The sequence below is a fragment of the Saimiri boliviensis genome, chromosome 18 (genome assembly GCF_048565385.1).
Source record: "Saimiri boliviensis isolate mSaiBol1 chromosome 18, mSaiBol1.pri, whole genome shotgun sequence".
Taxonomy (NCBI): domain Eukaryota; kingdom Metazoa; phylum Chordata; class Mammalia; order Primates; family Cebidae; genus Saimiri; species Saimiri boliviensis.
The window spans coordinates 12,701,507-12,710,976 of NC_133466.1; the positions used below are offsets into that span (position 1 = coordinate 12,701,507).

Below are 9,470 nucleotides of genomic sequence, written 5' to 3' on the forward strand. Positions count from 1 at the left end.
TGACACCAAAGAATATGTTGTTCCCAAAATAGCCTTCCACTCGTACAAAGCTGATGGCAAATCAGCTGCTTGCTGCGCCCACGGAGGACTCATCAGATGGAAACGGCAATTGGAAGAGATATTTTTTTTCCCATTTGTGCAATGCAATTAAGGATATAATAAGGTCATCACAAAATGCCCAAATGATTGATCATTGAGAGACAAGTACCAACTGAGTTTGTTTTTCTATAACAAACTCAGCATTTGATTGACTTTATATTTAAAGTCACCAGTTTCTTTTCTCCACCATATCAGAATATAAACTGTTATGAGGACAAGAATTTGGTTCGCTGCCATAACCCCAGGGCACTTATGCTTGCCACATAATAGGTTTGCAATACATATCTGTCCGATGGAAAAACGAATGAACAAATGAAAGAAATTCAAAATTCAACATAGGAATGTTAAATAATTTTTACACACACACACACACACACACACACACACACACAATAATTTATGTAAAAGTTGATTGAGAACTCAATACAGGAGGTAGAAATAAGGGAAGTAAGGATGTATCTGCCATGAAAATTTTAAACAAACATGTACTGGCTGGATAAGCTATATCAAATTGATCCATATATTTTTAATTTTTATAAATTAGATGCTTTGTTAGACTAATGGTTAGTAGAAGGTTCCTGTGATGAAATAAAGAATCCTTTTAGAAAGATAGTAATGATCATAAACTCATTTTTCTAAAACAGTTGAGGGTTTATGTCGGATTGCTTCCAGTGAAGGATTCTTTTATGGTAAACTTGAGTCTCACTTTCCTTTGTTTATGTGGTGACAGACACGTAGGAAGCAAAAAGCTGACTGCTTTTCTCTCTCTCTCTCTCTTTTTTTTTTTTTAAGGCATGGTGTCACTCTGTTACCCAGGCTGGAGTGCAGTGGCACAATCATGGCTCACTGTAGCCTTGACCTCCCAGGGCTCAGGTTATCCTCCCATCTCAGGCCCCCAAGTAGCTGGGACTGCAGGTGCACCACCACACGCGGCTGATTTTCGTATTTTTTCATAGAGGTGGGGTTTTGTCATGTTGCTCAGGCTGGTCTTGAACTCAGCATATTTGTTATAAACAGAATTCCTCTGATATTAAGGATAATATATGTGGGCCTGCAGTCCTAGGGGCTTGGGGTTTATGGGTGAAGCTTTATATCACTTAGATGCTCTATGGTCCTTAAACTTACTTGAAAATGGTACTATCATACATATCTTCAAATATGTATATTTGTCAGTGGACAATAAAAAAGAATAAATCACACAGCTTCAAAAATAATGTCAAATACAGCTTTGGACTTTAAAACACATTTTAGAGGAAAAAATTAACTATTATACAGAGTTAATCATAATAAAGCAACTTCTTAGGTTTGACAGCAGATCAAAAGTAAGCTTAAAAGTAATATATGGTGTTTAACATTTATGTATAAATTTAGTGGTCTGAGAAATAACTTTCCAATTGTACTGCCACTCTGTATGAGATGTGATATTAAGATAATGATGGAATATGTTCTTTTTATGGATACAAGAGGTCTATTACCATAAAGAATCAATTAAATCTGTGACTATATCAAGAAAAACAGTGAATAAAATACTAATGCTACAAGAAAATGTGTCTCAGCCGGGTTAACAGATGGGTGAAGCGTGAAGCCAGATAAACTCTGCTTCTTTTGGCTTAGTCTTTATATCTCCCTAGAACTATGACTAATCCTCTTTATTTGAACAGCTTCAAAGACTCTAATTTGACACACATGGCATGCATACAACAGACACACTTTTAGTTCCTGCCAGCAGGTAATTAGAAGCAACAAAAAGGTATGTCTTGATGAAGAATTGACTCGCTGCCCAAGCCACCACTTCAGTTGATCCAACAGAAATTCATCCTGTTACAGACCACTGCTCAGAGGCAGAGGAGTTCTAGTTTGCAGAAGATAAAAAAATCACCCAGCCAATCAGACTTGAAATTGATCAATTTCATCCCATTATACTTGTGTATGGAAAAAGCCTATTAATTTTTGTATAACTAACTTTGTAACTGGGTACTTTACTTAGTCATATTGTTTCCAACAGCTTTTCAATTTATTTTTATGGATTTTATAGGTAAATAATTACATAATCTGCAAATAATTTTCTCCCCGTATTTACAGCTTTTTTTCCTCTTATCTGATTGCATTGGCTAGTAAACCTACAACAGTATTAAAAAATAGTTTCCCTGGTGATCAATATTATCTTTAATAATGGAAAAAATAGTTTTAGCATTTGGACATTTAGCATCATGATGGTTTTTCAATTAATATGTGCATACGTGTTTACATGTTAATTTATTCTGTCCAGAATCTATTGCTAATTGAAACTTTAAAATGAAGAAATAATTGTAAAATTTTGACCAAAAACTCTTTGGGTCACAAAAATGTAATTATGGATTTTTTCTTCCATTATCTATTAATATAGTAAATTATGATAATACATTTCATCATAGCAAGCCATCCTTGCATTCCTATGATTTTTGCATTTTAATAAACTTCTAAATTCTATGTGCTAGTATTTTCTTTTAGAACTGTACTTAAGGACATACAGTATAAACAAATAATCAGGGCCGGATGTGGTGGCTCACACCTGTAATCACAGCACTTTGGAAGGCCAAGGCAGATGAATTGACTGAGCTCGAGTTTTGAGACCAGCCTGGGCAACATGGTAAAACCCTATCTCTACTAAAATACAAAGAATTAGCCCAGCGTGGTGGCATGCACCTATAGTCCCAGCTACTTGGCAGGCTGAGGTAGGAGAATTGCTTGAACCCGGGAGGCACAGGTTGCAGAGAGCCGAGATTGCACCACTGCACTCCAGACTGGGCGACAGAGTAAGATTCTGTCTCAAAAATAAAATAAAATAATCAGAATTCTCCTTGTCTATACTGGCGTTACTATATTCTTTGGCTCTGTAGGAAAGTTGGTGATGCTAATAGACCTCTAGGATTTATTTGCTGCAAGAAAGTAATAATAATAATAATAGTAGCTCACACTTCTTATAGCATGTATTGTATAACAGATGATGATCTCAGAGCTTGTTGCATAATGCTCTCAATCCTCAGAACAACCCTGCGAGGCAAGTACTATTATTGTTATCATCATTATCTCCACTTTTCAGACAAGGAAACTGAGCTTGTTCAAGGTCACATAGGTAGTATAAGTCACAAAGTCTAGGCAATCCGGCATGACAGTTTGTGTTCTGATTTCCTAAGTCACTCGTTTATTCCACCTGCAACATGTATTTACTCACCTCTTCCTATTTTGAAGATTCTTCACCATATTTTTCTTTTAAAAAGCTTTGATGACTATCTAGGCCTCTGCGGTAGTTCTAAAATGTTTGTCTATATTTATTCCAGGCACTATACCCTTACAGCTCTTTCCTCAACCTTTCAACATTTCTGTCCAACATGCTGTGATCCAATATGTCAGGCTGAGGGAACATTAAGCTACTAGCCTAGTCTGATGGCATCCTGGCAGATTCTGTGTGGATGCTCCTGGACAGGGAAGGCTTTAGTAACAAAGGAGACTGGATGACCAGGCTGTTGAGATGACGCTACCCAATGAGACATGCCACGTCTGGAAAACAGGAAAAACTAGCTAGACTAAGATGTCCAGCAAGACATAGTGCCTGGCCAGTAGAAGGCATGAGAAAATAATCGAGTGCCAACTATAGGCAGAGCGTGCAAACGGGGCAGCGTCTGGGAGTGCTTTTCACACTGTATGTCTTTTCCTTTGCTCTAGACCCCCCGTGGCATTCTTGAGGTGTTAGCCCTTGATTTCTCCTATTGCCTGGTTTTCATTAGCCTCCTGAAGCCCCTTTGTGTGAGTTGTAGTGTCAGCTGTGAGGGTGATAAGGAGAAGGCACCCCTGTCAATATTTGGGGGAAGGAGCCTTGTGAATGGGCCTGATGAGCCGAGGCTGAGGGCTGAGGAGGCTGGAAGGAATGTTTCCTCTGTAATCCTGCGTTCAATCACTGGTGCTGAGGACAGCGGAGGCTCCTCCGGCCTCCCAAGGCCTGATTTCATTTGGCAAGCCCAGACTTCTTTTGTCAGCCTCCCAAGGAGGTCCCACCCCTCCATGCTCCACACAAGGTTCGCTTCCCAAGTGTCATGGAGATGAAACGTCCAGAATGTGGGCTCAGCACTGCTGGGCTCAGCCTCTCTCTGCCACCAGCGCCGGCCCTTCCCTCATAGGCCTTTGTGACTCTATCAATCTATAATTCCAAGAACTTTTATATTTAGTGTTCTCAAAGCAAGTGCAACCTGGTGGAATGTGTTTCCATACACAGAATTTTTCCTAAGAAAATTATGATTCCATTCAAGAGCCAAGGAGTGCCACATCATTCACAGCAATAGGAAATGATAAGCATGAGGTACTGAAATGAAAGGAAACCTCTCAATGACTTTCAGTTTTTCCCTTCTCTTGCAGTTCTTAAGTATTAAGGCTACCTAACTTTATACAATAATCACAGCAAAGATGTGAATTTTTTGGTACTTTTTTTTATCCAAGTATTTTCTTAATATTGCTATGTTGCTTTCAAAATAATTGTGTCAATGCTAGATACCTATATTCCTGTTCCTATATTAACATTTACCCTGTTGCTGGACACAGATATAAAGAGATGTCATACTGCAGGATCAGCCCCTGGAATCAGAAAACCTCAGCTCAGTTCTGCTTCTATTCCAACAGTGTGATCTGCGTGCCTTAACCACTCTGAACACGTTTCTTCATCTATGAAGTGAGGATCGCAACCGTGCCTACCTCCCAGGGCCACCGTAAAATCCAAGGAAATGATACAAGTGACCGCTGCTTCTGAACTGCAGAGCCAGACAAGTGGTAGTTATTACTAGGTTGTTTCCAAGTTTTCCATGCCAAAAATAAAGATTACAGGGAACGTTTTCAAACACAGAGCATCCAACTTCCTTTAGATGCTTGGCCTAGGATAGATTCCAAAACACAGGACCATTTGATCAAAAAAATATAAACATTTTTACGGTTCTTAGATGAGAAGTCCTACCTGCTTTTCAAAGAGGGAAACCAACTTACATTGTAACTGGCTACATTCGGATGTAGGACTCTGCCAAGTCCTCACCAGCATAGCAAAATTTCATTTTAAAATATGTTGGCTAATTATGTAAGTTGTGGCCATTTGCATTGTTTAACCATTGGTGAAGTCTGAACATTTTTCACGTTTTCTTATGAAAAATAAGTGGGCTTCAATATGTTTTAAGACCATTTAAAAATAACACTAATTTCCCAAGGTATGGAGAAAAAGACCGTATCATGTAGAGAAACCAACCTGAGCTTTAAAACGACACTTAAGTACCAAAGTGTTTGCGCGACTCTGTAGTCAATGAGCGCTCCAAAACCAAGAACCCAACTTCCACCCTTTGTCCTGAAACATATCTGGCCAGATCTGGGGCCCAATCCTGCCTCTTCGATTCTTTTCTGTAGTATGGATATTAGCTTGTGAAGGCAAGTGACAGAGCTGGGGATTGACATTTTACCGCTGAAACATAGAGGCTTAGGGGGCTAGACTTCAACGAATAGACTAGTCAACAAGTATTTATTAGGTGTAATTAAGCACTTAGTAGAGCATAGCTTCTACGCTCAAAGAAATAGTAAGACAAAAGGGTTAACAACAGGAAACCATCACAGAACACAGAACATACTTGAAAACCTGGTGGTGATGCCTCCCAGCAACCCAGCAGTCAGAAAACGGAGAAACCATGTTGCCTGGAGTGAGATGGAAAACCTTCAGAGAACAGATATAAATTGCTCTGCCAGCCGGGCAGGGTGGTTTACGCTTATAATCCCAGCACTTTGTGAAGCCAAGGAGGGTGGATCACCTGAGGTCAGGAGTTCGAGACCAGCCTGGCCAACAGGGGGAAGCCCGTATCTACTAAAAATATAAAAAATTAGCTGGGTGTGGTAGCATGCACCTGTAGTCCCAGTAACTTGGGAGGCTGAGGCACGAGAATTGCTTGAACCCAGGAGGCAGAGGTTGCTGTGAGCCAAAATTGCACTACTGCACTCCAGCCTGGGCAACAGAGCGAGACTCTCTCTCAAAAAAAAAAAAATTGCTCTGCCTTGGATCAGTGACAGCAGAACAGACAAGAGGAGTCACCTAAAGTCGGGTCACCTAAAGTCTTTAGCACCTAGTTGCTGTGAAGAATTTAAAATTGTGACAACTTTTTGGTAATGCATAGAGAAAAATATTGATACAGAAATGTTGACGATTGTATCTGGGGATGGAACGTGGGAGGATTATAATATCTTTCTCTCTACATATATTATTTATTTATAGAAATAGAGTCTCACTCTGTCACCTAGGCTGGAATGCAGTGGCATGATCATAGCTCACTGCAGCCTTGAACTCCTGGGCTCAGGAGATTGTTCCACCTCAGCCTCCTGAGTAGCTAGGACTAAAGGCCCATACCACAATGCCAGGCCAGCTTTTCAATATTTTTTGTAGAGAGCCAGCTTCACTATGTTGCCCAGGCTGGTCTCAAACTCCTGGCCTCAAGCGATCCTCCCACTTCAACCCCCCAGAGTGCTGTGATTGCAGATGTGACCCATTGTATCTGGTCTATATTTTTTATGATAACCACAGATGACTCAAATGATAAAGGAATATGATAAAATAGGAAGTAATATTATGGGATAACTCAGAAACTAACCGCCATGTAAAACATTTTAATTAGAAAATGTTATTTTGAGATCCAAAAATTTAAAAGTACAGACCCTTTATACATAGGGGGTTGCACTGCCATGTTTTATGATCCGCTGTGATTACACAGCGATCTGGCCTTCCTTCCTACCTACCAAGTACTTTTCTGTACCTACTGAGATGCTAGAATGATTTTTTGAACATTTTTCTCCATACATATCTATCCACAAAGAGTCAATACTAAAAGAGGTGTTCTGGGAAGTTGGGGGTGGAGGGATGTTTGTTTTTTAATTATTAGTTTGGTGCAAAAGTAACTGTGGCTTTGCAATTACTTTTAATGGTGCAATGGCATAAAGGGAGCATCTTGTAAATTGAATTGACCTCTAGCTGGGTCATACTGCCTACTAGTCACATGCTTTCCAAGGCGAGTGGATAAAGGAAGGAAAGAAAACTCCATTTCAAATCCTAAATTAGGTTTCAAGATACTCCCTGGGAAAGGCATCCGCTTCGGGTGTGTTTTCACCGAAGTGCTTGCGTGCTGGGAATACCTTCCTCCTCTTTCACCGGCTCGCTTCCCTAGTTCTTAGTCACAAGGCTCAGGGGACCCTCAGCGCCTCTCATTTCACCAGGTAAGCAGAAGCCGGTGCCACCTCTTAGGCAGCTCCTTGCGTCGGGAGCAGGTTCTGCGAGCCCGGGGCGCCTCCTAGGGGACATTGGCTGCCTTGCTGGCGAGCCCGCAAAACTGGTCCGTGTGCAGAGAAATACTGCCATCTAGTGGACGAGAAAGGGACGCTCTCATTTCTTTTCTTAAACATGGGGTGTAACCATGGGTTGTTTACAGAGCCATCTCACTGTTGGGCTGATCACATTAAACTTGCCTAGGAACGTTTTTGTTGTTGTTGTTGTTTGTTTGTTTGTGTTTGAGGTGGAGTCTGGCTCTGTCGCCCAGGCTGGAGGGCAGTGATGCCATCTTGGCTCACTGTAACCTCTGCCTACCTTGTTCAAGTGATTCTCCTTCCTCAGCCTCCTGAGTAGCTGGGATTACAGATGCCCACCACCACAACCGGCTAAGTTTTGTATTTTTAGTAGAGACTCCGATCCCTATACATTATATGTATTAAAACATCACTATGTGCCCCATAAATAGGTACAATGATCACATGTCAATTTAAATATATATGGTAATAATTCTAAAACAAGAGATTCTAAAATTAAATGGAAACAGCGGCTAAGAGTAGCTAAGGCAATCTTGAAGAACACTTCCGGAACTATTAAAATGGATAAAAGGCCCGGCCGGGCGTGGGAGCTTACACCTGTAATCCCAGCACTTTGGGAGGCACAGGTGGATGGATGGCTTGAGATCAAGAGTTCGAGACAAGCCTGGCCAACATGGTGAAACCCCGTCTCTACTAAAAATACAAAAAAAAAAAAAATTATCCAGGCATGGTGGCGTACACTTGTAATCCCAGCTGCTCGGGAGGCTGAGGCACTCCTGCCTCGCTTGAACCCAGGAGGAGGAGGTGGCAGGGAGCCGAGACCGCACCACTGCACTCTAGCCGGGGCAACAAGAGAGAAACTACACGTCGAAAACAAAACAAAACAAAATCTATCATAAAATATAGTGGTCAAGACAGTCAGGTATTGGCGCAAGAATGAACAAACCAATAGAACAGAATAGTGAGTTGAGAAACAGGTCCACGTGTTACAGTCAGCCAATTTGTAAGAAACTGATAATCAGACAATTAAATTTGTTTTAAATATTGACCTCTGACTCTCACCAAACATGACAATCAATTCCAGACAGATCTTAGGTTAAATGTGTTGGGTTAAACCACATGAAATTGCTATTTTTAAAGTTGACTATTAGTAATTTCATATGATTTAACTTAATAAAACAGTAAAACTTCTGTAATAGAGCATGGAAAAATATTGTCCTGAAACTGAAGTAGCCAAAGGTTTGTTTAACCAACATATAAAATGTGATAATCCTAGAGAAAGAAATAGGTAAATTAGAATACATTAAGATGAAAAACTTTTGTTCATCAAAAGACAGCGTTGAGTGAAAAGTTAAACCAGAGAGTGGGAGAATGCATTTAAAATACGTATATTCAACAAAGGACTCATTCATATTATATAAGAAAGCCCTACAAAATGATTTATATTAAATGTCAGACAACCCAAAAGAAAAAAAAACGGGTAGAATTATGAACAATTGTGTCACTACACAAAGAAGATAGCCTTCAAATAGTTAACAAGAAAATGTCAGAGAGATCCAAGATGGCTGATCACTAGCAGCTTGGGATTGTAGCTCCCAGTGAAAGCGCAAAGAACGAGAGGACGCCATACCTTCACATGAATTCTTGTTGCTCACGCACCAGGAGATTCCCAGCGGAGGAGCCCCACGGGTCGCCAGCGCGACTCTTGTGACCGGCGAGGCGGTTTTGCCGACGCCTCGGAGCCTCGGTTCTTGGTGCAGAGTCAGAAAAGCACCATCGATCTTAATGCCGCTGATTTAGTCGGTGCAGTGGGTTGCTCAGATTTCAGCGCTGAGAATCAATAAGTCGGAAGTCCACTCAGAAAACCAATTACAAAGACGGTAAATACAAAGACCACAGATGGATAAATTTATAACGAAGGGAAGAAAACAGCCAAAAAAGGCTGAGAATACCCAAGATCAGAACGCCTCTCCCTCAGCAGGGGATCCCAGTTCCTCATCAGCAACAGAACAAGGCTTGAT

General features: G+C 40.7%; 1 long non-coding RNA gene across 1 annotated transcript in view; it reads right to left on the minus strand.

Moving 5' to 3' along the window:
• The window catches only part of LOC141582023 (uncharacterized), a 34,482-nt gene extending 25,012 nt beyond the window's left edge, over nt 1-9,470 (minus strand). The window contains exon 1 of the long non-coding RNA XR_012514860.1: nt 9,080-9,470. This is a non-coding gene — a long non-coding RNA (uncharacterized LOC141582023). The remainder of the gene's footprint in view (nt 1-9,079) is intronic.